The following is a 27094-nucleotide window of genomic DNA, read 5'->3' as shown; positions in this document are numbered from 1 at the left end:
TACTGCACAGTGTTCTGTTCTGATTCATAAGGTTTTTGTTTCCACCCCCAGATATACCGAATTAGAATCTTCATTTTAACAAGATCCCCAGGTGATTCTTATGTATGGTAAATTTTGAGAACCACCGCTCTATTAGTGGTTCTCAGAATTGGTCCCAGCATTAGCATCACCTGGGAACTTGTTAGGAACGCAAATTTTTAGCAGGGGTTCCAACAGAAACAAACCAGTTCAAAGCCCTGATAGGTGGGAGCTGTTTTTAAGGAACTGGATCTCAGAACAAAGTGTCTTTAGAGAAAAAAAATTCCCAAAACTTAAGGTATGTAGGTAAGTTGTAGTTGTTTTTCATTATTGGTGAGAAAACAGTGGTTCCTTATTGTGTTTCTAACTTTGCAGGGATCAGCACTGCAGGGGTAAATTAAGCATCATTTCCTATTTGGGCAAAATTGAATAGGAAATTGGCCTAAGGCTTCATCTATTTAGTGATGGATGAAACTAACAAGATAATTTTAAATGTCAGACTGTTGATAATTTTAAAATTAACATACCTGTTTCTCTTTTTGGTAATTTCATATCCATAGTGTGTAAATTAGACTAAATATTAGATTCATGGGGTCACCGTGAGTCGGAGTCAACTCAAAGGCAACTTTTTTTTATGTGTATGTTTGTTATGTTACTTTCTGTTTTGTTATCTTTAGTTTGATATTATGTCATCATAGGAGTTGAATGGTTACTTGGGATTAATGGGATGGCTACCACCATAGCATAAGCATTCCAGGAACAGAAATGCTATTAGAATGAAAATCAGCCTTTGAAATAACCATCTTTTCACCCAGGCAATAATTTGGTAAGCCCAGGACAAAGGATGCAGGCTTCTGAGGAGCCTTCTATTATACCTTGTTTAGGCTCTACAGTTTTGATTTTAATACAGGGTTTTTTCATGGATTGCAATAAATTTTTAAAAACCCAGATAAATTGGCAAGAATATAAGTCAACGTTCTTCCCTGAGTTTCTGCCAAGAAAGAAGCATACCCTAACTAGACAATAGATAAGTGATAACTTTGTTGAAAGGTAAGACAGTACACGATACTGGGGAAGTCAGCACAGCTTGACCAAGGCAAGGTCATGGAAGCTCAATAGACACATCCAAACTCCCTGAGGGACTGAATTACTGGGCTGAGGGCTGGGAACCATGGTCTTGGGGGACATCTAGCTCAATTGGTATAACATAGTTTGTAAAGAAAACGTTCTACATCCTACTTTGGGGAGTAGTGTCTGGTGTCTTAAAAGCTTCTGAGCAGCCATCAAAGATACTCCACTGAACCCACCCTGCCTGGAGCAAGGGAGAATGAAGAAAACCAAAGACACAAGTGAAAGATTAGTCCAAAGGACTAAAGAACCACAACTACCACGCCTCCACCAGACTGAGTCCAGCATAATTAGATGGCGCCTCATTACCACCTTTGACTGTTCTGACAGGGGTCACAATAGAGGGTCCCAGACAGAGCTGGAGAAAAATGTTAGATATTAGCTGGGGTACTTAAGAAGATCAAGCAGTTGGTAAAGGGGCAATTTCTATAGCTGAAAATTTCAAAGTGATAGCATATCTGGTGCAAAAGTTACCCTATTCATTTCTAGGGAAAAGACTACTACAGAAATTTAAGACCAGGCTTAGTCAAAGGTATGTTGGTTCAATTCATTCCAGGCATGTTCAGTATTTGAACTATGGTCAGTTAACTGTGAAGTTTCTCCTTTACCAGGTAGAGGGATTGGCAAGTAGAGTTTAGATTTGTATACTTGATAGTAATAAAGGATGAAGACAAGAGAAAAATCTCATAGGTGGTGATATAACTAGTTGAGAAATGTTGGCTATTACTCTGGAAAGCAATGTTTTCTACTACATGTGGGATCTATAATGACACAAAATTATGTTGGCTGAAGTTTTGATCTATTTTGAGTTGTAAATGTACAGATGCAAGCCAGATAGACCTTAGCAATGCAAGCTAGGAAAATGTTGGTTTATGATAGGGTCCTAACCCGGGGTGAGAAGAAAAAAAAATTTTTTTAGAATTCAGCATTGAGAAGCACAGGGCAGAAAGACTTTGAATTGGAACCCTTCTGTACTGACTTTCTTTTCTTTTTTAACTATGTGCTTTGACTATGGGAGTCCTAGTGGTGCGAATGGTTAAGTGCTTGGCTGCCAATAGAAAAGCTGGTGGTTTGAACCCATCCAGCTGCTCCGCGGGAAAAGACCTGGTGATCTGCTTCCATAAAGATTACAGCCAAGAAAACCCTATAGGGCAATTCTACTCTATCACGCTGAGTTGTTATGAGTTGGAATCGACTCCACGGCAACTACCAACAGGAACAACTTTGATTAAGGGAAAAATAACAATGAAGAGATAGGACTGCCACAAACGCTTCCAGAACTACATGTTTTTGTTGTTAGGTGCTGTCCAGTTAGTTTCGACTTATAGCGACCCCATGTACAACAAAATGAAACACTGCCTGGTCCTGTGCCATCCTCATAATTGTTGTTATGCTTGAGCCCATTGTTGCAGCCACTGTGTCAATCCATCTTATTGAGGGTCTTTCTCTTTTTCACTGACCCTCTACTTTACCAAGCATGATATTTTTCTCCAGGGACTCATCCCTCTGATAACATGTCCAAAGTATGTGAGACATAGTCTCGCCATCTTTGCTTCTAAGGAGCATTCTGGTTGTACTTCCTCCAAGGCAGATTTGTTCATGCTTTTGGCAGTCCATGGTATATTCAGTATTCTTCGCCAGCACCGTAATTCAAAGGCATCAATTCTTCTTCAGTCTTCCTTATTCATTGTCCAGCTTTTCTACACATATGAGGTGACTGAAAACACCATGTCCTGAGTCAGACACACCTTAGTCCTCAAGGTGACATCTTTGCTTTTTAACACTTCAAAGACATCTTTGGCAGCAGGTTTGCCCAACGCAATGCATCTTTTGATTTCTTGACTGCTGCGTCCATGGGTGTTGATTGTGGTCTTCCTTGTAGGCATATGGATATTATCCTATCACTGACAGCATTGTACTTCAGAATAGATCTTGAAATGTTCTTTTTGACGATGAATGCAACACCATTCCTCTTCAATTTGTCATTCACCCCATAGTAGACCATATGATTGTCTGATTCAGAAAGGCCAATACCAGTCCATTTCGTCTCACTAATGACTAGGATATCAATGTTTATGCACTCTATTTCATTTTTGACAACTTCCAATTTTCCTAGATTTATGCTTCGCACATTTCACTTTTCGATTATTAATGGATGTTTGCAGCTATTTCTTCTCATTTTGAGTTGTGCCACATCAGCAAATGAAGGTCCCAAAAGCTTGACTCCATCCATGTCATTTCGTCAACTCTACTTTGAGGAGGCAACTCTTCCCCAGTCATCTTTTGAGTGACTTCCAAGCCAAGGGGCTCATCTTCTGGCACTATATCAGACAATGTTCCACTGCTATTCATAACGTTTATTTCTTTTCAGAAGTAGACTGCTAGGTCCTTATTCCTAGTTTGTCTTCACCTAGGAGCTCAGCTGAAACCTGTCAACCATGGATGACCCTGCTGGTATTTGAATACCAGTGGCATAGCTTCTAGCATCACAGCAACACACAAGCCCCCACGGTATGACAAGCTGACAGACACACGGGGGTACATAGTCTATAAAATAAGACTTTTTACAGATTTTTTTTTACCCCAAAGTATCTAGAACATAAAGACTCTAAAACTCTGGTACACTTTCTTGTATGTACCTTCTTGCCCAAATGAAATTCTTTTCTCACAATTTAAGAGTTGGAATTGTGGCAATTCACACTTGAGTTAGGTCTTTAAGGCCCAGCATATCTCAATTACTTTTAATACTCCCATGTTGTTGTTAGGTGCCGTTGAGTCGATTCCGACTCATAGCGACCCTATGCACAACAGAACGAAACACTGCCCGGTCCTGTGCCATCCTTACAATCGTTGTTAAGCTTGAACTCATTGTTGCAGCCACTGTGTCATTCCACCTTGTTGAGGGTCTTCCTCTTTTCTGCTGACCCTGCACTCTGCCAAGCATGATGTCCTTTTTCAGGGATGGATCCCTCCTGATAACATGTCCAAAGTATATAAGATGCAGTCTCGCCACCCTTGCCTCTAAGGAGTATTCTGGCCTCACTTCTTCCAAGACAGATTTGTTCGTTCTTTTGGCAGTCCATGGTATATTCAATGTTCTTCACCAACACCACAATTCAAAGGCGTCAACTCTTCTTCGGTCTTCCTTATTCATTGCTCAGCTTTTGAATGCATATGAACTGATTGAAAATACCATGGCTTGGGTCAGGCGCACGTTAGTCTTCAGGGTGACATCTTTGCTCTTCAACACTTTGAAGAGGTCCTTTGCAGCAGATTTACCCAATGCAATGCGTCTTTTGATTTCTTGACTGCTGCTTCCATGGCTGTCGATCGTGGAGCCAAGTAAAATGAAATCCTTGACAACTTCAATCTTTTATCCGTTTATCATGATGTTGCTCATTGGTCCAATTGTGAGGATTTTTGTTTTCTTTATGTTGAGGTGTAATCCATACTGAAGGCTGTGGTCTTTGGTCTTCATTAGTAAGTGCTTCGAATCCTGTTCACTTTCAGCAAGCAAGATTGTGTCATCTGCCTAATGCAGGTTGTTGATGAGTCTTCCTCCAATCCTGATGCCCTGTTCTTCTTCATATAGTCCAGCTTCTCATATTATTTGTTCAGCATACAGATTAAATAGGTATGGTAAAAGAATAAAACCCTGACACACACCTTTCCTGACTTTAAACTGATCAGTATCCCCTTGTTCTGTCCGAACAACTGCCTTTTGATCTATGTAAAGGTTCGTCATGAGCACAATTAAGTGTTCTGGAATTCCCATTCTTTGCATTGTTATCCATAATTTGTTATGATCCACAGAGTCGAATGCCTTTGCATAGTTCTATAATTTCCACATTTGTTTGGATCAGCTTTCTTGGGAATAGGCATAAATATGGATCTCTTCCAGTCAGTTGGCCAGGACACTGTCTTCCATATTTCTTGGCATAGATGAGTGCTGCATCTGTTTGTCGAAACATCTCAATTGATATTCTGTGAATTCATGGAGCCTTGTTTTTCGCCAGTGCCTTCAGAGCAGCTTGGACTTCTTCCTTCAGTACCATCAGTTCCTGATCATATGCCACCTCTTGAAATGGTTGATTATCGACTAATTCTTTTTGGTATAATGACTCTGTGTATTCCTTCCATCTTCTTTTGATGCTTCCTACGTCATTTAATATTTTTTCCATGGAATCCTTCACTATTGCAACTCGAGGCTTGAATTTTTTCTTCAGTTCTTTCAGCTTGAAAAACGCCAAGCATGTTCTTCTCTTTTGGTTTTCCATCTCCAGCTCTTTGTACGTGTCATTATAATACTTTGTCTTCTCGAGACGCCCTTTGAAATCTTCTGTTCAGTTCTTTTACTTCATCAATTCTTCCTTTTGCTTTAGCTGCTCGACATTCGAAAGCAAGTTTCAGAGTCTCCTCTGACATCCATCTTGGTCTTTTCTTTCTTTCCTGTTTTTTCAGTGCCCTCTTGCTTTCTTCATGGATGATGTCATTCCACAACTCGTCTGGTCTTCGCTCACTAGTGTTCAATGTGTCAAATCTATTTTGAGATGGTCTCTAAATTCAGGTGGGATATACTCAAGGTCATATTTTGGCTCTTGTGGACTTGCTCTGATTTTCTTCAGTTTCAGCTTGAAGTTGCGTATGAGCAATTGATGATCTGTTTCACAGTCGGCCACTGGCCTTGTTCTGACTGATGATACTGAGCTTTTCCATTGTCTCTTTCCACAGATGTAGTCAATTTGATTTCTGTGTGTTCCATTTGGCAAGGTCCATGTGTATAGTCGCCGTTTATGTTGCTGAAAGAAGGTATTTGCAATGAAGAAGTTGTTGGTCTTGCAAAATTCTATCATTCGATCTCCGGCATTGTTTGTATCACCAAGGCCACATTTTCCAACTACTGATCCTTCTTCTGTTTCGAACTTTCACTTTCCAAACGCCAGTGATTACCAATGCATCTTGATTGCATGTTCAATGAATTTCAGACTGCAGCAGCTGATAAAAATCTTCTATTTCTTCATCTTTGGCCCTAGTGGTTGGTGTGTAAATTTGAATAATAGTCGTATTAACTGGTCTTCCTTGTAGGCGTATGGATATTATCCTATCACTGACAGCATTGTACTTCAGGATAGATCTTGAAATGTTCTTTTTGATGATGAACGCAACACCATTCCTCTTTGAGTTGTCATTCCCAGCATAGTAGACTGTATGATTGTCTGATTCAAAATGGCCAATACCAGTCCATTTCAGCTCACTAATGCCTAGGATATCGATGTTTATGCGTTCCATTTCATTTTTGATGATTTCCAATTTTCCTAGTTTCATACTTCGTACATTCCAGGTTCTGATTATTAATGGATGTTTGAAGCTGTTTCTTCTCATTTTGAGTTGTGCCACATCAGCAAATGAAGGTCCCAAAAGCTTTACTCCCATAATTGCCATTTAATTTAAGAAAATATTCCATTTACATGGATACCTGGAAGCTAGAAATAATTAAATATTATTTGCATGTAAGGGAAACATCATGGAAGTGATAGGTAAAAACTATACAAAGAGACAAGGGGAAAAATTCTCAGGAAAGTGTGAAGAGATTCTTATTCATATGGATCAAAGAGAGTAGAGCAAAGTGACAAATCATCAGACCACATTACCCTAAGGGAGGCTGAAATTCAACACTGTTCTTACCAAAGGCCTGTTTTTCTTGCTATTGACAACCAATTATGTTGTTCTGTAAATACTGCAAATCCAAGTAGAAGTCAGAACAGTGTGGCCTGAGGCCTGCTAAATATCAGGCTTCTGTGCTCCGAAAATCACTACTGTATTAACAATGAGTGACCAAGGACAATAACAAAAGGGAAGATTGTTTTCAGGAGAGCAGTTTTTTTTTTTTTTTAATCTCCAAGGGGTATATGCATTTTGCATTTGTATTTACTAAACTTTTTTTTTTTTGGATCATATTCTTTTTTATACTTGGCATAGGGTCAGCACCTAACAAAGGTTTGAGGAAGGGATAAGTGCCTTTTGTTTAGGATCCCTTCCAGTTCTAAAATTCCATTACTTAATGCTGTGCCTAAATTTTTCAAACTGTAGCTAGAAAAATTTTAATGTCTAAGACTTAGGTAAGCAGTGTATGAGCTGATCTTAGAGGAGTCCTGTGTTGGGAAAGGAGACTGATAATTATCCAGTAGAAACTACACATGTCGCAGTGAAATACTTCAGGATTAAAGCTGGAAGGAAAGAATGTAATGAAAACAATGCTCCTTAAGTGTGGGCAATTTTTAGCATTATAGTCCAGCTGTCAACACTTTTTTTTTTTTTTTTCTTACTGTCTTAACCGACACTTCAGAGCCCTGGTGGGGCAGTGGTTAAAAGCTCAGCTGCCAACCAAGAGGTCGGCAGTTTGAATCCACCAGCCGCTTCTTGGAAACCCTATAGGGCAGTTCTACTCTGTCCTATAGGGTTGCTATGAGTCGGAATTGACTCGGCAGCCATGGGTTTGGTTGGTTTTTAATTTCATTGCATGTAATAGCTAATCACAGATACATTCCTCGTTGATGTTTATTTTTCTACATTCTCAACTCTCCCAGCAATTAAAACCAAACCAAACCCACTGCCGTTGAGTCGATTCTGACTCACAGCGACCCTATAGGATGGAGTAGAACTGCCCCCGTAGAGTTTCCAAGGAGCGCCTGGTGGATTCAAACTGCCGACCTTTTGGTTAGCAGCCATAGCACTTAACCACTACACCACCAGGGTTTCCAGTTCCCAGCAATTATGACCTTTCTAAAAACTCTTCAGTGTGGCATCTCTCATGGTATTTAAATAATGAAGATCAAGAAATGTTTTATCTCTCAGGGGGGAAAAAAAAAGCTTGATTCTACTTTATGTAGTCACCAAACATCTGAGGAAGGTGTCCAGTTGCAGTGAATTCTCTGGGGCCTAATTAGGGATGATTAAGCTGATTTCACCACAGGTTTCACCCACTCATCGCACTCCCAGTGCTTAACACAACGTGGCTTCTCTGATGTCTGATTAGCATTGCTCTCTGCCTGCAGCCCCTCCCACACTCTTCACGTTTATAGGGCTTTTCCTTGGTGTGGACTCCCTTATGTTTATTGGTGTCTGACGTCCAGCTAAAGGCCCTCCCACATTCAGAACACTCAGAATGTTTCTCTCCTGTGTGGATTCTGAGATGGTGACTAAGACCTGTCTTCTGATTGAAGACTTTGCCACACTCTTTACATTGATAGGGTTTCACCTTGTTGTGAATCCCCTGATGTTCCATAAGATGCTCTCCTCTTATGAAGGCCTTCCCACACTCAGGAACTGGTAGGTCTTATCCCCAGTGTGGATTCCTTTGTGGTTCCTCAGGCCAGTTGACCTAGTGAAAGGCTTCCCATATTCATCACACTTATATTTTTTTGGTTCAGGAGGGTTTCCAGGCTTCCCTCCTAGTTTGTGTTTATTAAGGCCTGACTGTTGACCGAAGGCCTCACCACACTCATTACATTTATAGAGCTTCTTGCCAGTATGACTCCTCTGATGTATGATCAGAGCTGAGCTCACACTAAAGGTTTTCCCACATTTGACACATTCATAGGGTTTTTCACCCAAGTGGATTCTGTGATATGAGTTCTGAGCTCCTGCTAAAGGCTTGTCGACATACAGGACACTCAAAAGATTTCTCTCCAGTGTGGACTCTCTGGTGTTGGTTAAGTCCTGCATATTGAGTGAAGGCTTTTCCAAAGTTTACATTCATAGGATTTTTCTTCACTACGAATTCACTGATGCTCAACAACATGTGAAAAGTTGCGTAAAGGCTTTCCCACATTTAGTACATTCATTTCTCTTTGTTATGGAATCAGTGATGCTCAGTGAGGTCTAAACTATGGCAAAAGGCTTTTCCACAGTCCCTACATTCAAAAGGTTTTTCCCCAGTGTGGAGTCTTTAGGACTGATTTCTGGCTAAAACATCTGCCACATACACTACATTGATAGAGTTTTTCTCCAGGGTGGATTTTGAGATGTTCGCAGAGACCTACCTTCTGACTGAAGCCTTTGCCACACTCTTTACATTGATAGGGCTTTTCCTTGCTGTGAAGCCCCTCGTGCTGGGTAAGTTCTGCACATCTGATGAAGGCCCTCCCACATTCTGTATATGGGTATGGCTTCTCCCCCTGTGTGGATCCTCCTGTGCGTCTGAAGTCCCCTTATCCTGGTGAAAGTTTTCCCACATTTATATATTTTTCATCTGTGGTATCCCCATGTTGCATTTCCAAACTGCCACTAGGCTTACTGTTTCCTCCTTACTTGGCACACTTAGACATAGTCTCATGATGTCTAGCAGGTCCCTTCCTAGGCAGTTCTCTTTCTTCACAAAGTTCCTGTTTTGTATCTGACATCGTGATCTCAGTTCTCACATCACCATCTGAAACAACAGACCATAAAAACTTGAGGAGCAAAGACAATCCCAAAATAGCAGTTTATGAGAGACTGCTGGAAAGGTGAATATGCTTATTTTAGGTTAATTGTAACAGAGGCTATTATGCCTTGTGTTTACTTAGTGCTAAAGGTTCAGAGAAACATGTCAACTAAGGTGGAAGGAATGGTAGTAATATAGGTGTGGGAGTGATAAAAGAATAAAGCATGGCTGCGTTATCAACAGAATATGACAAAGGTGATAGGATGCTATTTCTGTGATTACATAAAATTATAAATGCCATCTTGTTAGCAGACTCTCTGTAATGACTCTCTCCCTTGCTGGCTTTGATGAAGTAATATACCATATGGAGAGGCCTACATAGCAAAGAACTAAGGGTGGCCTCCAGTCAACAGCAAGAAATTGAGGCCCTCTGTCCAATAGTCTGCAAGGAACTGAATCCTGCCAACAACACATGAGGTTGGAAGCAGATCCTTCCCAGTCAGGCCTCAGATGAGACCCCAGCCCTGTATAACACCTTAATTGCTGGCTTGTGAGAAACCCTGAAGCAGAGGACTGAGCTGTGTCCAGACTCTCGACCAACAGAAACTGTGAGATAACAAATGTGTGTTATTTTAAACCACTAAATTTGTGGTTAATTTGTTAAGCAGCAATTGATAACTAATACACCACTAGTACCAAAATACAAAGCTTCTTAATTAGAAGAACTACTACAATTAAAAAGAGAAAAAGAGGGAATACAAACCATACATTCAAAAGCATATATATGTGTGTGTATATACAATCATATATGTATGTATATATGTATATACATATTTATACATACGTCTATAACAAAAAAAAACCCTGTTGCCGTCGAGTCAGTTCTGACTCAAAGAAAACATGACAAAATTATATTAAGACCAAATATAACTGTCATATCAATCAATAAAGGCAAACAGACTTGTTATGTATTAAAAGATTTGATCACAAGCAAAAGCTAACTCTATTATGTATAAAAGAGACACATCTAAAACGATTCAGAAACTCATGAATAAAAAAATGAACAAGGGTAAATTAAACAAATGCAAATAAAAAGAAAGAAGGCATTAAGATCTTAATTTCAGAAAAAGGTGGGATTCAGGCCAAAAGCATGAAATAAGACATAAAAGAGTACTGTATAATGCTAAAGAATGCAATTTACAATGAACACATAACCGATATGAATTATGCAACAAATAACAGAGAAGTAACTTTCCTAAAATAGAAATTATAGGAGAAATAAAAAGGAACAGGCAAAAACAAGTAATAGAAGAATTCAATTGCCCTTTCTCTGTCTAAAGACAGACAAAAATGGACAATAAGGATATAGAAGATTTAATAAAATCAATAAATGAAACATATATATACATATAGATGCGTGTAGCCATTCAGTGCCAAAGAAACACCACAGAGATTACATTCCAGTTTTTATTCATTGCCATATATATAACATTTTTTATTGATATATATATCTATATCTATATCTATGGGAAACCCTGGTGGCATAGTGGTTAAGTGCTACAGCTGCTAACCAAAGGGTTGGCAGTTTGAATGCGCCAGGCGCTCCTTGAAAACTCTATGGGGCAGTTCTACTCTGTCCTATAGGGTCACTATGAGTCGGAATCGACTCGACGGCACTGGGTTTGGTTTTGGGTTATCTCTCTCTCTCTCTCTCTATATAGACACAGATATATCTCAAGCTCTGAGCTCTGAAAATAAACATCTTTTCTGGTGTGCAGTGAACCTTAATGAAAACTGACTACTTATTGCACTTACTGAGCTAAGGAAAATCAGAATAAATTCCAAAAAGTATAAATAACAAAGAGATTCTTTGATCACATGAAATAAATCTAAAATGAATTTAAGAAAACCAGAATACAAACAGGACCTTCTATCTGAAGGTCACTGCCTCCTCCCCACTCTCTGGATGCTGTTCCTGCACCCAAGTCTGCAGCTCCTCCGACAGGATGGTCAGGAACTGCTAAAGCACCAGCAGCTCCAGGATCTGCTCCTTGGTGTGCGTCTCTGGCCTCAGCCACTGATGGCAGAGCTCCTGGAGCCATCTTAGGGCTAGACGAGGACCCAGAGTATCCTGGTAGCAGAACTGTCTGAACTGCTGCCTGAAGATCTCCTAGTCAGGGGGGTGGTCCTCTGTGAGGCTGTGACCCTGATTCCTAGGGTGGTCCTCCTCCAACTTCACCTTCACCATCAGGGACCCCTCCTGACCCCGTGGGGCTTGGAGCAGCTGGCAAGCAGCCTTTCTTATGCCTACAGCCATCCTGTCTGGCTTCTGCTGGAGTCTCAGCCGGAGGCTTCTGAGGGTATCCTGTGAATAAGAATAGAGTGATAAGGAGAACTTGGCAAATGCTAGGAAGAACCCACATAAGTAAGAAGAGCTGTAACCACAGTAACTCATTCATTCATTCACTAAATCCACAAATATTTATTAGAGGCCTACAATGTGCAGAAACTGTTATAGGTGTTTGAACTACATTGGTGACAAAGTAAAGATCCTTAGCCTTTGGAATCTGTCTTTTTAAAAAAATTTGGGTCAGATCATCAGCAAATACAACAAATAAGAAAATTATTTAGTATGTTAGATGGTGATAGATAAACATACATGATGGAGGGGCAGGATAAGGAGGGTCTGGGCTAATGGCAGTAGAATCCTCCAGTTCGGCATAGAGTACTGCATGCGGTTCCTAACAACAACAAACCCAAAGCTGTTGCCATGGAGTTGATTCTTACTCATGGAGACCCCATGTATTACAGAGTAGAATTGCTCCATATAGTTTTGTTGCCTATAATCCTTACAGAAGCTGATCCCCAGGCCCTTCTTCCGTGGTGCCGCTGGGTGGGTTCCAACCGCCAACCTTTATGTTAGTAGGTCCAGCGCTAATCGTTTGCGCCGCTGAGAGACTTTTATGTGGTTCCTAACCTAAAAAAAAATTTCAAGACACAGCAGTTGACACAGGTTCTCCATACTAGAATACATGAGACCCGATTTGCAGGAAGGAAAAAAGACCTGTCAAGAATCATAGTTTGAAAAACACAGACGTTCTTCAATGTTAATTTGGCAAAACAGAGGAGCGAAATTTCTCTGGGATTCTTACAGCGCCTGCGATCCGGGTTGCTTCCGAGCGCTGAAAACACAGTTCCCAAGAAAGGCGTTCTCAATCCGCACGCAGAGTCCTGTCTTGGAGCCTCGCTGCTGGGCCTTGGCGAGGTCCCAAGGGACAAACTCCTGCCCTGGCCATGCAGCTCCTAGCCTCTCCGGGGGCTGAGCACCGAACGCCCCATAGCCCGAAACACGGCTGGAACTGGCTCCCCAACTATCCCAGCACGTCTCGGCCTACCAAGTTCTCTCTCAGGGGCCAGGAGAGCCAAACCTGAGACGCAGTGGGAGGGAACGCGCGGTCCGCGTATCCTGGAACTGCTGCTCGGGCATGCGCAGACCGCACAGATGGCGCCCCTGAGCACGCGAAACCTGAGGTTGTGGTTCGATTACATTTTAAATCTGAGCTGTTCGGAAGGAAAAGCCGTGGCAACAGCAACAGTTCTGTGGTGACAGTTAACACTAAAACCAGCTCCTAGATTTCTGCCATTAAAAAAAAAAGGCCTCGGACTCTGGTCTCTGGTAAATCCGGCAGGCTCTCTTAAATGAAACTTTCTGGAGACGTGCTACTTAATGACAACAGATAAAAAATGTTCTCTACGGAACATTCCCAGGAGCTAGGCCGTTTGGGTCAGCATCACTGACCTTTTTCTCTTCTCTGCCCTTTCCCTGGGCGCCCTCATCTCCTCCCTGCCCTGAGCCTTGAGTGCATTTCCTCTCAGAAACAAATGTGGTAGCTAGACTTTAGGATCTCATCAGTGTGACTTCTCTCAGGTTGTCTTCTTATGTTTCAAATGGTAGAAGAAATATATTTTTCACCCCTCCCCACTTTATCCCTTCCCATCAAAAGTTTTGAGGGCTTGAAGGAAAAAATTTGGGTCTTCATAAGGTTTATATTTCCTGTGCTTATTTAGCCCCATGCTCCCAATTTTTTTTTTTCCTCCCACTGTATTCTGAGCTTAAGTGTTAGAAGCAGGGATCTTATATACTTTGTTGTTGTTGTTAGGTGCCATCGAATTGGTTCTGACTCATATCAACCCTCTGTACAACGGAACAAAATGCTGCCTGCTCCTATACCATCCTCATAATTGTTGGCTATGTTTGAGCCCACTGTTGCAGGCACTGAGTCAATTCATCTCATTGAAGGTCATCTTCTTTTTCATTGACCCTCTACTTTATCAAACATGATGTCTTTTTTCCAGGGACTAGTCCCTCCTGATAACATGTCCAAAGTACGTGAGATGAAGTCTCATCATCCTTGCTTCTAAGGAGCATTCTGGCTGTACTTCCAAGACAGATTTGTTCACTCTTCTGGCAGTCAGTCCATGGTGTATATTCAATATTCTTCTCTAACACCATAATTCAAAGGTATCAATTCTTCAGTCGTCCTTATTCATTGTCCAGTTTTCACATGCATGAGGTAATTGAAAATACCATGGCTTGGGTCAGGGGCACCTTAGTTCTCAAAGTGACATCGTTCTCTTTTTAAAAAAAAAAAACACTTTAAAGAGGTCTTTTGCAGTAGATTTGCCCAATGCAGTACATCATTTGATTTCGTGCCTGCTGTTTCCAAGGACATTGATTGGTAGGTGGTTTTGAACACATCAACACTTCACAGGAGAAAGATGTGGCAGTCTGCTTCTATAAAGATTACAGCCTTGGAAACCCTATGGGGCAGTTCTACTCTGTCCTATATGGTTTCTATGAGCTGGATTTGACTTGATGGCAATGGGTTTTTCTTGTATACTATCATGAGTTGTAATGGACTCCATGGCACTGGGTTTGGTTTTTTTTGGTTTTATCCTGTAAATATTATTAAAGTTCTCTTCCCTGTTTTTCAACTTCCTGGGCCTGTCTTTTCTCTATGTCCCATCTAATGAAATTCCATTGCTTAGCCTGGAGAATGCTGATCTGCTAATTAACAACTGGTAGAGAGGTATAATGTGATCCCAATCCAAATTCCAGTGAGGTCCTTTACTGAAATGGAAATCCATATCACCAACACTATATGGAAAGGAAAGAGACCCTGAATAGCCAAAACTATATTGAAGAAAAATAACAAAGTAGGAAGCCGCATGCTCCCTGATCTCAAAACATACAATACAGCCACTGTAATCAAAACAGCCTGGTACTGGTTCAATAACAGACATATAGACCAATGGAACAGAACTGAGAACTCAGAAGTAAATCCATCCATCTACGGGCAGCTGATTTTCGACAAGGGGTCAAAATCCATTAAATGCGGAAGCAGTCTCTTCAACAAATGGTGCTGGCAAAACAGGATATCCATTTGCAGAAAAATGAAACAGGGTCCATACCTAACACCATACACAAAAACTAACCCAAAATGGATCAAAGACCTAAATGTTAAAGCCAAAACTGTAAAGTTCCTGGAAGATAATATAAGGACAAAACTATGGGACCTAATTTTTTTCAGTAATAGATCATCAAACACAACTACAAATGCACGAGCAACAGAAAACAAGTTAGACACCTGGAACATCTTAAAAATTAAATACTTATGCTCATCAAAAAAACTTTATCAAAAGTAAAAAGAGAATCTACAGATTAGGAAAAAACATTTGGGAATGATATATATGATAAGGGTCTAATCTTTAAAATATATAGAAAACTTCAACAGCTAACAACAAAAAGACAACTCGGTTAAAAAAATGGGCAAAGAACAAATGGCAGAGGGAAAAGGATTTCCTGTATTAGCTATTACCACAATAATGCTATATAACAAACCACCCTAAAATTCATTGGCTTACAACAACAACCTCTTATTCTCATGTTCATGGATCTGCTCCTGCTGACCTAGCTGACTCTGGGTTACAGGGTGGGTTCAGGTCTACCCCATCTGTGTTGGCTCTAAGCCAGATGATAAAGCACCACAGCAAACTGGGGCAAGCACTTCTCTTCGTAGAGAATTGTTAAAATGTCAATTCTTCTCAACTTGGTCTATAGAGTCAATGAAATCCCAGTCAAAATTCCAGCGAATTACTTTGTAAATATCAACAAATTGATTCTAAAGTTTACATGGAAAGGCAAAAGACCAAGACTAGTCAACACAACACTGAAGAAGAACCAAGTCAGAGGACTGACACTTTCCGACCTCGAGACTTTCTATAAAGCTACAATAATCAAGACAGTGTAATATTGGGAAAGAGTAGACAAATAAACCAATGGAACAGAAGAGAGAGCACAGAGATGGACCCACATAAATATAGTCAACTGATTTTTGACAAAGGAACAAAGGAAATCCATTGGAGAAAGGATAGTCTTTTAAACAAATGGTGCTGTAACAACAGATATCCGCATGCAAAAAAAAAAAAAAAAGGACAAAGCTAGACATTGGCTTTATGCCTTTGACAAAACTCAACTCAAAATGTATCATAGTCCTAAATGTCAAATTCAAAACTATAAAGTTTCTAGAAAATAACAGACGGAAATCTTGGTGACCGTTGGTTTGCAATGAGTTTTTAGATTCAATGCCTAAAGCATAGTCCCTGAAAGAAACAATTGATAAGTTGGATTTCATTAAAATGAAAAACTTCTGTGAAAGACACTCTTAAAAGAATGAAAAGACAAGTCATACACTTGGAGAAAATATCTGTAAAACACATATCTGATAAAAGACTTGTATCCAAAATATACAGAAAACTCTTAAAACTCAACAATAAGAAAACAAACAACTTAATTAAAAAGTAGGTAAAAGATCTGAACAGAGATCTCACCAGAGAAGACATACAGATGGTAAATAAGCATATGAAAAGATCCTCAACATCATCTGTCATTTGGGGACCGCAAAGTGAAAAACAATGAGATACTACTACACACCTATCAGAATGGCTAAAATCCAAAACACTGACAAGATCAAATGCTGGTGAGAATGCGGAGCAACAGGGGCTCTCATTCACTGCTGGTGGAAACACAAAATGTACAGCCACTTTAGAAGATAGTTTGACACTTTCTCACAAAGCTAAACACAGTCTTACTATACAATCCAGCAGTCATATTCCTACACATTTACCCAAATGAGTGGAAAACTTATGTCCACACAAAAACCTGCATATGAATGTTTATAGCAGCTTTATTCATAATTTCTAAAAATTGGAAGCAATGAAGATGCTCTTAAATAGATGAATGAATAAAACATGCCTTGGTACAACCATAAAATGGAATAAAACAAAAAAAAAAATTTTTTTTTTTATTCAGCAAAAAAAAGAAATGAGCTACTACAATTAAAAAAAAAAAAAGAGCTATCAAGCCAGGAAAAGACATGGAAGAACCTTAAATGTATACTGTTAAGTGATGAAGCCAGTCTGAAAGGCTACATACTATGTGATATCAACTATATGACATTCTGGGAAAGGCAAAACTATAGAGACAAATAAAAAGATCAATATTTGACAGGGGTTCAGTGCGGGGGGGAGGACTGGAAGAGGGGTTAATAGGTGGAGCAGAGGGGATTTTGAGGGCAGTGAACCTATTTTATATGATATTGTAATGGTGGATACATAACATGTATTTGTCAAAACTCTTAGAACTGGTGGAGCAGAGGGGATTTTGAGGGGAGTGAATCTATATTACATAATATTGTAATGGTGGATACATAACATGTATTTGTCAAAACTCTTAGAACTGCAAAACAAAGATAAGCCCTATTATTAGTTAATAATGTACGCTCCATCCTCACTTATGGACATGGTTAGGTTCCAAAGACCAAGACATCATGTGAAATACAGAAATGGAGTATGAGCACATCAGATCACAAAATGGAAGATGACTATATCATTACATAACTGCCAAATGACATCACTGCATAACTGCCAAACCACTGAGAATCATGGCCCAGCCAAGTTGACACATAATCTTAACCATCAAAGCCAGCACCTTGGCGTTCGTTACTGCCAGATGTATGTTGTTAATATGCACAATAGTTGTACAAGAGGTTTACTATTGTTGTAAATGCAAAATGTTGGATTATGAGATAGTTGATAAGAGAGGAGAAGGTATATCAATATTGGTTCATCAGTTGTAACAAATGTACCATTCCAATTAAAAAAATGCTAATTTTAGGGGAAACTATGGGCAGGGGAAACCCTGATGGCGTAGTGGTTAAATGCTATGGCTGCTAACCAAAAGGTCGGCTACTTGCATCCGCCACGTGCTCCTTGGAAATTCTATGGGGCAGTTCTACTCTGTCCTATAGGGTTGCTATAAGTCGGAATCAACTGATGGCAATGGGTTTGGTCTAATGGGATGCACGGGGGAGAAGTACTTAGGAACTCTGTACTTTCTGCTCAGTTTTTCTGTAAACCTAGAAGTTCTCTGAAAAATAAAATCTATTAATTAAAAAAAGAAGGGCAAATGGAGAACCAGAGAAGGCTGTCGGGGGAAATATCACACTATCAGAAAGGAATTTTATGAAGAGAAAATTGACATTATAAAGGAACATATTGGTGCAAGAAGGAGATACTGAGGGAGCAGATACAGGGAGATGTTAAGGCAAAGATTTAGGGCCAGAATGCGGTGGACATTTGAGAGACTGCACAGAGGAGGATCAAGTGATGGAAAAGACTCTACTGAGATACAGTTGGAGAAGGGGACTATGAAAGTAAGTGAGCTACTGATGGAAGTACCTGACTCAGTTTCTGCTTTAGTCAGTCAGCAGTACAGGCGTGGAAATAATAAAGGGAGTGGCAGACACAAAGAGAAGCAGGCAGTCACGTGGATCAACATGTAAAGTAAGCTCCTTTAATTTTGAAAACTTAGCCAGAACTTATGAAAGTTGTTCTTGTTTTACTGTGCAGAGACCATAGTACTCCCTGTACTCCATGGAACAGGACATAAATATCTGAAACAATCCCCAGTTTAGTCTTCTTAATGCCTCAGAGATCAAAGCCCCTACCTAGAAGAGAAGCAAAGACCTCAGTGTCATGATATTGAAGGGCTTATTGCTGGTTGGAAAGAAGAGAGCAGACATGCTAATATATTGGAAGCACCTGGAATAAGTGTGAGGTCAGAACTTAGAAAACCACACTGATGACGCCTGGTTTGAGAGGAAGAGCCAGGGACAACGACAGCATCAAGGGCTTCCTGGGGAGACTAGAACAATGACCACTACTGACCTGCATAGGAGCTATACCTGATGAGCCCTACAGCCAGGACCTTCATTTTGGAGAAGGGCTGGTACCTGGGGAACCTGAAGAGTTGAATGATAGAGAGGAATTCAGAGCAAAACCATCCCTGACTTCTAAACATCCTTCATATGTCTTCATCTCCCCATCCAAAGAGGTTAATTAAACATTTACCAAATTACACTTACTAGGAATTATACCAAACAACCAAGAAGTACGAACAGATAATACAGGATATGGTTAAGAGCTCAGAATATGGTATCATTGAATTTGGGTTCCTGTACTGCTGTATGCCCTTGAGCAAGTCAGTTTTTAAAACCTCAGTTTCCTACCTGGTGACAATAAGTAAAAGGATTAAATGAGATCACATAATTTTAGTAGAGTTTTTGGCAGAGTACAAATTCTTTAATGTTAACGTCATCATCTGTGTGAAACTCTTGAGTCTTAAAAGTCTAAGGAAACAATGACTAATCTATCCATTCCATTCACTATGTCTAACAGTAAAATACATACTTTACTGAGCCTGCCTGAAAGGGGTCGATTGTTCTGCAGATGGTACGAAGTGAGTAAATTAATATTTCCCTTGGAACTGAACCATACACTAAAAATTACATCATCTTTGTCATTCAGAGGGCTGTTGTGTAATTAGGGCATAAAATTAGCATACCTGACTCCACCAAAGAACAACAGAATGTTAATATGTAAATAAATTATTGTGGTCATGGATTTAAATGCAGAAAGAGTTCAAGTATGGAGATCACTGAGCACAAGTGGTTAGTCTTCATGGGAGATGTGGAACTCGGGTGGGACCAGGAGAAAGGGAGCTATTTAACAATTACTCCTTCTCAGGCTGGGGAGGGTTCAGTGGGGGTGGGTCAAGGGACGCATCCTGGGTCAGGAAATGGAAAGGAAGCTGGGGGACAGGAGTTCAGTTAACTAGGAGGCTTGCAAACAGGAGTTTTCCAGAGTTACCAGGCCAGGAAAGATAACTAGAAGATCATGGCCTGTAGAAAAGTCATTAAAGATTTACCAAGACCTTCATTCTCTTCAGGGAGGTCCCTCATCCTGGCTGGAAGACTCGATTTCCCTTTGCCCACTCCTACCCTGAAAAGCTGGACAATGAATAAGGAAGACTGAAGAAGAATTGATGCTTTTGAATTATGGTGTTGGAGAAGAATATTGAGTATATATCATGGGCTGCTAGAAGAACAAGCAAATCTGTCTCCGAAGAAGTACAGCCAGAATGCTCCCTAGAAATGAGGATGACAAGACTTCGTCTTATTTACTTTGGACATGTTATTACGAGGGACCAATCCCTGGAGAAGGACATCATGCTTGGTAGAGGGTCAGTGAAAAAGAGGAAGACCCTCAGTGAGATAGACTGACACAGTGGCTGCAACAATGGGCTCAAACACAGCAACAATTGTGAGGATGACACAGGACCAGGCAGTGTTTTGTTCTGTTGTAAACAGGGTCAATATGAGTTGGAATTAACTCCACGGCACCTAACAACAACAACAACATGGAAATTTACGTTGCAGTTGCTGCTTCAATCACTATGGTTACATAAGAGTTTTTCCAAACCAAGCACAGGTAAACCTTTTTAATATTTTATACTAACCTTGTACTAGGTCCTTGAAAGTTTTTAGAAATACATGCTTCTGAAAGCATGGAGAAGGCTCAGACCTGAAAATGACTGTACTGTAAACTGAACATAGCTAATTTTCTCATTCACAATTATTAGGCTCATTTTGAGAAATATTAGTAGACAGTAATAGACATAGGTTACAGTTTTGGGTGTCCTCTTCCCAGCTAGCAGGTTAAGTTTCGCACCAAAATCAGCTGTGCACATAAGTATTTATTAGCAATGTTTAAGAAAATTATCAAAGCTTGGAAATAGGCAAAAAATATGCTAGAACAATTCTGACTCTCTTGAGGAATTTAACTTTGATTCATAATTGATTAGGTCTCAAATGTTTATAATCCTATAAAGTTATAGGTTAACTTGTGGAAAACTGAAACAATATAGTAATGTTTTCCCCTAACCAATAGAGAAGTATCACAGATTGAATTGTGTCCCCCTAGAATATCTGTCAACTTGGCTAGTTCATTATTCCCAGTACTGTGTGATTGTCCACCATTTTGTGATCTGATGTGGTTTTCCTATGTGTTGTAAATCCTACCTCTATGATGTTAATGAGGCAGGATTAGAGACAGTTATGATAATGAAGCAGGGCTCAGTCTACAAGATTAGGTTGTATCTTGAGTCGATCTCTTTTGAGATACAAAAGAAGCTAGCAGGGAGACAGGGGGACCTCATACCACCAAGAAAGCACCAAGAGTGCATCCTTTGGACCTGGGGTCCCTGCACTGAGAAGCTCCTAGACCAGGAGAAGATTGATGACAAGGACCTTCCCGCAGAACCAACAGAAAGAGAAAGCTTCCTTGGGAGCTGGCACCCTGAATTTGGACTTCCGGCCTTCTAGACTGTGAGAGAATAAATATCTCTTTGTTAAAGCCATCCACTTGTGGTATTTCTGTTATAGCAGCACTAGAAAACTAAAACAAGAAGATAACTCCAAAAGTTATGGCTTTATGATCTTATAGGACATTATCCAGTTTTGTATCAAATTTAGCAATTTCATTACATTTCCCCCACTAATTATATAAATTTCAATTTCTTCTATTCTTGTGGAATCAGGTCTGCCATTCTGTTGGATTCTTCATTATTGAGTTAAATAAAACCTGAACACTTGCTCTTATCTATTAGATTGAACCACATGATATTGCTATTTATTGTAAGTCAACGTAACACTTATATGAGAAACATTTTCTTTAATAATTCAAGAATGAACATTTGGCAGCAAGCCTGTTCAAAAGTCATATAACGAGTTCCAGGAGCTTGATAAAGTCCCAGTTTCCTCGTCCACGTGGCTGCTCCTTTAAGGTTGGATAAAAGGTTCTGTCTTAGTCATCCAGGACTGCTATAACAGGAATACCACAAGTGGATGGCTTTAACAAAGAAAAGTTTATTTTCTCACAGTAAAGTAGGCTAAAAGTCCAAATTCAGGGTGTAAACTCCAGGGGAAGGCTTTCTCTCTCTGTTGGCCTTCTCATCATCTCCTGGACTAGGAGCTTCTCAGCACAGGGACCTCGGGTCTAAAGGACATGCTCTGCTCCCAGCACTGCTTTCTTGGTGGTATAAGGTCCCCCATCTCTCTGCTCGCTTCTCTCTTTTATCTCAAGAGATTGCCCCAGCACACAATCCAAACTTGTTGGTTGAATCCTGCCTCACTATCACAACTGCCGCTCTTCCTCCCTCATTAATATCATAGAGGCAGGATTTACAACATATAGGAAAATCACACAATACCAGGAATCACGGCCCAGCCAAACTGATACACACATTTTTGGGGGGACATAATTCAATCCATGACAGGTTCACTGAGGAAAACTCCTGCTAAGGATGCAGCTAACCTTAGAGTCAGTGTCAGGCAAATAGAATCTTCTGACATCAGAAATGGTTCAGAATCAAGCCTAGGGTGCCGTTCCAAAGGCAAGTCATGAAGGATTCTCCAGATGTTCATGCAAAGGTAAAGGGAAGAATATCTCTATTTTAGTCAATATACATCTTGAATATCACAAATTCCACCAATTAAATTCTACTTCTAATGTTCATTATGTAAATTAGCAAAACTTCTGCCGTTAATCAAAGATGGAGATAACTGCAGTGCTTAATGTTAACCTCCTTTGGAGTGTGGCATTTGTGATTAAGTGCTATTTGACCAACCCTGAAGCATGTGTTACTCACTAGGGAATCTGTGTGTGTATGTTATATATATACATATATGAATGCACTGTCTGTAGTCAGGTTTTTTTGTTTTTTCAGTAAATTTTAGACCACAACAAGGGACTTAAGTTCAACAGCCAAAACATCTTCCATCCTCCATACAGGATGCTCCCGGGAGGTAAGCAGTTTGTAATCACCACTACTAGCCTCTTCTATCTCTTTCTGCCCTCTCTGGGCTTCCTCATTTTGTCCACAGCTCCCCTTGGCCTGTGCTGGTGGTCTTCACTGTTTGGGGAAGGATTATGGTATCTAGATTTTATTATATACAGTAGTCAGTATTACTTCCCTAGGTTGTTTATATATTATGCCTTGCCTCTAGTTGAGAAATCAAAGACTTGATCTTCCCTCCTTTTACCCACTTCACCAGAGACCTCTGCATAATGGTATCTTAATGAGGATATATTCCTTGTGCTTAGTTAGCCTAATGGCCCCACTATATCTAATTAAGCTCCTGGGCTTAATTATATCTACATTCTATATCCTCCAGAGCATCTAGTGCTACCCATACATAATAATCAAAATCAAATCTGTTGCCATTGAGTTGATTCTGACTCACAGCAACCATACAGGACACGGTAGAACTGCCCCATGGGATTTCCAAGGAGTGGCTGGTAGACTCGAAATGCCAACCTTTTGGTTAGTAGCTGTAGCCCTTAACCACTGCGCTACCAATAGGTACATAGTAAAAGTAGGCTAAGTAGAATTTGAAGAGATAGTAACTATTCTGATCTCTTGAAATTGCACTATTAACTTTAGGATCTCTATTCCACAAAAGGCATCTCAGATAAGCCTTTTCAGCATTCACTTGACCATACTCTGAACCTTAAGAGCCATCTGAATAAACACCTCACCAGAGAAGTCATACAGAGTGCCTCCCAGCTAAACCATCTTCCTCGACAATGAGGTATTTCCACAATTCGGCTGTATTCATTCAACAAACATTTATTAAGTATACATTGTGTAGGTCTCCATAATTCAGGAAATTATATCATTTTATATTATTTTATTAATATTAGAGATGAAATGGAAAAAAGGCTTAAATGGCCAACTCCACATTTTACAAAAGAGGGAATTAAGTGATTTCCTAAATGATACTTACAGCTGGAGCCTCAAGGTTTATTCCGAAGGTAGACTAAACAGCTGTGGTCTGTTGGAAAAGGCACTGGACTTGGAGTAACTTTTTACAAGTCATTTATCTTTCCTGAGTCTTAGCTTCCCCATTTGTAGAATTGGAATCATACCTGTGTGAGATGACAGAAAGCCCTTAATAAATGGTTGTTGAATAAATGAATGGATGGATTTGGGGAGAACAGTCTAACCCCTCACTTCACAGAAGACATAGTACAACTACCATACCTGACTGCCCAAATGACACAATGAAAGGGAATCAAGTTGAAAATGGAGGTGTCCAGGTGCCCATTTTTGTAGTTACTTCAACTCTCAAATGTTAGGTTGTATTTATCTTATAATATCATTTTAGACAATCCACAAAAATGGAAGAAATTGCAATAAAAATGACTCTGGGGTCATATTTTTTATTGGTATAATCTGTTTTCCACATTTGATTTGGGGTACTGTTTTTCAAACAGATTTATGGTCCCTAACAGCAAATCAAATAATGCAGGGGAAGCAACTCAGTCAGGTTGGTTGTCAGGGATTTGTTTTCAAAAGACATTATAATACTAATTCATAACCAGGCTTGAGGAGCAAGTAGAATATATATATATTCTTATGGAAAGAAATCCCATGTTCCCTCTTTTTGCTCATCATCTTGGTAAATATTACAATCACACTATAAGATGTCAACAGATTCTTCCCTCCCTTTTCAAATGGGCCCAGAGCCAATGTTTCTCTTTTGCAAAGCCTCCACTAATTTCCTGTCAGAATTAATGTGCTTTTAACATTGTGTATTTGGCTGACCCTTATAATGTAATTACTTTTTTACACATCCTATTATCTTTCATTAGATTATAAATTCTTCAAGTGCAAATTCTACTCATCTCTGCATATATCCTTCATATAAGTAATCACATACAGGAGGTGCTTACTAAATACTCTATCTGCTTAACACCGGAGTCCCTGGGTGGTGCAAATGGTTAACATGCTTGGCTACTAACCAAAAGGTCAGAGGTTTGAGTCACCTGGGGTGCCGCGGAAGGCCCAGCGATCTACCTCAGAAAAATCAGCCACTGAAAATCCTATGGAGCACAGTCCTACTCTGACACACAAAGGGTCGCTGTGAGTCAGAGTTGCCTTTATGGCAACGAGTTTTCTGCTTCATACCTTTAGAAGCACATGCTAGTTAGGTGAACACTGTAGTATTGCTACAATCAAATTTATGGAGACTGTTGGTTCTGTGGGATGAGGAAAGTCTGTAAAGATCAGGTTGACATTTATAGTATCCTTTACTGCTTTTCTTTAATATTAGATTAAAAATCATAATTTATTAATTTCCTCAATTTATATCTTCCCACCATTTGCTACAGCTATACCACCTGAAAATACAAAGCAGGTACTTCATTATATTTTCCTCATTTTCTTCCTTTCAGACTAAATTTTCTCCTAAATTTAGTCTTTGTTTTCACAGTCAAGGAACTCTAGACATCAGGAGGATTAGCTGGCTGACAGGTACAACTATTCTATAGGTCAATCAGTTTGGGAGAAGAGGCCCAGTTTGTAGAAGATGTATATCAGTTTTCCCATTTCTGGCTCTCATGTACCTGACTGTATTTCCTTTCTTGTAAAACATCAAATGACTCACACACATTTCCCAATGTGACCTGGAGAAAAATATGTGTTACATTCTTGGCCACCATTCCTTCAGTTGAGCTCCTACAGGCCTTGTTCACGGCTGAAAACACACCTGGCTCAGAAACAAAGATCCCCCTTTCCACTTCCTTACACTAAAAGCTGAGTGCTCCCTCAGACTCAGCTGCACCCCTACCCACCAACAAGTAGTTTTTCTTAAAAGAAAAAAACAAGCCCACTGCCATCGATTTCGACTCACAGCAACTCTAATGGTCAGAGTAGAACTGCCTCACAGGGTTTCCAAGGACAGAGTAGGACTGCCCCATAGTGTTTCCAAGACTGTAAATCTTTATGGAAGTAGGCTGCCACATCTTTCTCCCACGGAGAGGCTGGTGCTTTCCAACCACTGACCTTTTGGTTAGCAGCTGAGTGCTTTAACTACTGCACCACCAGGGCTCCTGTAAGTAATGTTAAACTTTTATATTCCATCATGCAGTTTTCCACCCTTCCTTCTGGAAAGGTCAGCCTGAAGAGAATTGGATTTATCTTGTACTCTGACTCTGTATATAGTTTTTGTACCTTAAATAAAATACCGGAATAAGGATTAGAAAAAATAGTTTCATATGGATGAAATTTCATACAGGTGAGATTAAAATTAGGGATATGACCATATTCATATTTTGATAAGGATTTAAATATACTAAGTAGAAAATTCTAGTTGCTTGTGTTTTATACCATTTTGACTTAAAACAATGCTTCAGTGGGAATATATATATTCAGGTAGATATCTGGTTTCCACTTGTCACAGGGAAAGCTGCCAGTGTATTTTTTTTAGTGTACTTAAAATACACTTAACTCCTTAGGGGAAAGTTCGTAATCATTAAATCCCAAGCAAGAAAGTGTAAATGGCAAACTAAGACTTCCACAGAGAGTGTATATCTTATTCTAAGGGATGTGGGTACCTTTCAGGTGATATATCATGCATATGCTAATCTGAGGGAAATGTGTGCCTTTCATGTGGTTATTTAATGATACGCATACATGTGTGCATATGTGCTTGCACAGACACACCATCTTTCAGATGTTGTTTCTTTGATTTGTGCTTTTCTAAAAGCAGGATCCCTTTTCTCATTAATCCTGACAAGTTATTTTGAAATATTTAATAGAAAATGGCAGGTTAAATGGTAAGCATGAGCCATGCATCTGTGCTCCTCTGACCAAAAACTACAACGGTGGTATAAAGGACACTTAGAAGAAAAATAATAAAGGGATAAAATAAACCGTGTAAAGAGCAGGAGCTTTCTGAGCATAAGCCTCTCTCAAAATGGTAGCTGAGAAGTTTGCTCTAAACACAAGCTTTTGGTTCTGTGTAACTAATGGCAAGGCATTAAGAATGTTTTACTCAGTTGGCTAAGAAGCTATTCCAATGTGACTACCTGGTGTATTGTTTGATGTTGGGAAAACACGGAAATGGAAATACTACATCTCCGATGTTCTTGCATATATTATATAGTGATAGGGTCCGTATTCAGCACAGCTTTTTAAAGTGTCCAGTAATGGGTTACTTCAGTAATTCTGATTAAGGGGCTTCTTGGAATCAGGATGCATACACAGACTTCTGCCCAGTGTGG

General features: G+C 39.8%; 1 long non-coding RNA gene and 1 pseudogene across 1 annotated transcript; both read right to left on the bottom strand.

The window, feature by feature from the left end:
- Positions 1 to 8122: 8122 nt before the first annotated feature.
- On the bottom strand, positions 8123 to 9381 carry LOC126061927 (zinc finger protein 678-like; annotated as a pseudogene).
- A 1656-nt stretch (positions 9382 to 11037) lies between these two features.
- On the bottom strand, positions 11038 to 13017 carry LOC126077393 (uncharacterized). Its single transcript, XR_007517723.1, has 3 exons — positions 12721 to 13017; positions 12422 to 12545; positions 11038 to 12309 (listed from the first exon to the last, which is right to left on the bottom strand). It is a non-coding gene; the product is annotated as an uncharacterized LOC126077393 (long non-coding RNA).
- Positions 13018 to 27094: the final 14077 nt, after the last annotated feature.

The sequence above is a fragment of the Elephas maximus genome, chromosome 1 (assembly GCF_024166365.1).
Source record: "Elephas maximus indicus isolate mEleMax1 chromosome 1, mEleMax1 primary haplotype, whole genome shotgun sequence".
NCBI classification, from domain to species: Eukaryota; Metazoa; Chordata; class Mammalia; order Proboscidea; family Elephantidae; genus Elephas; species Elephas maximus.
This window is presented reverse-complemented; position numbering and strand designations above follow the sequence as displayed.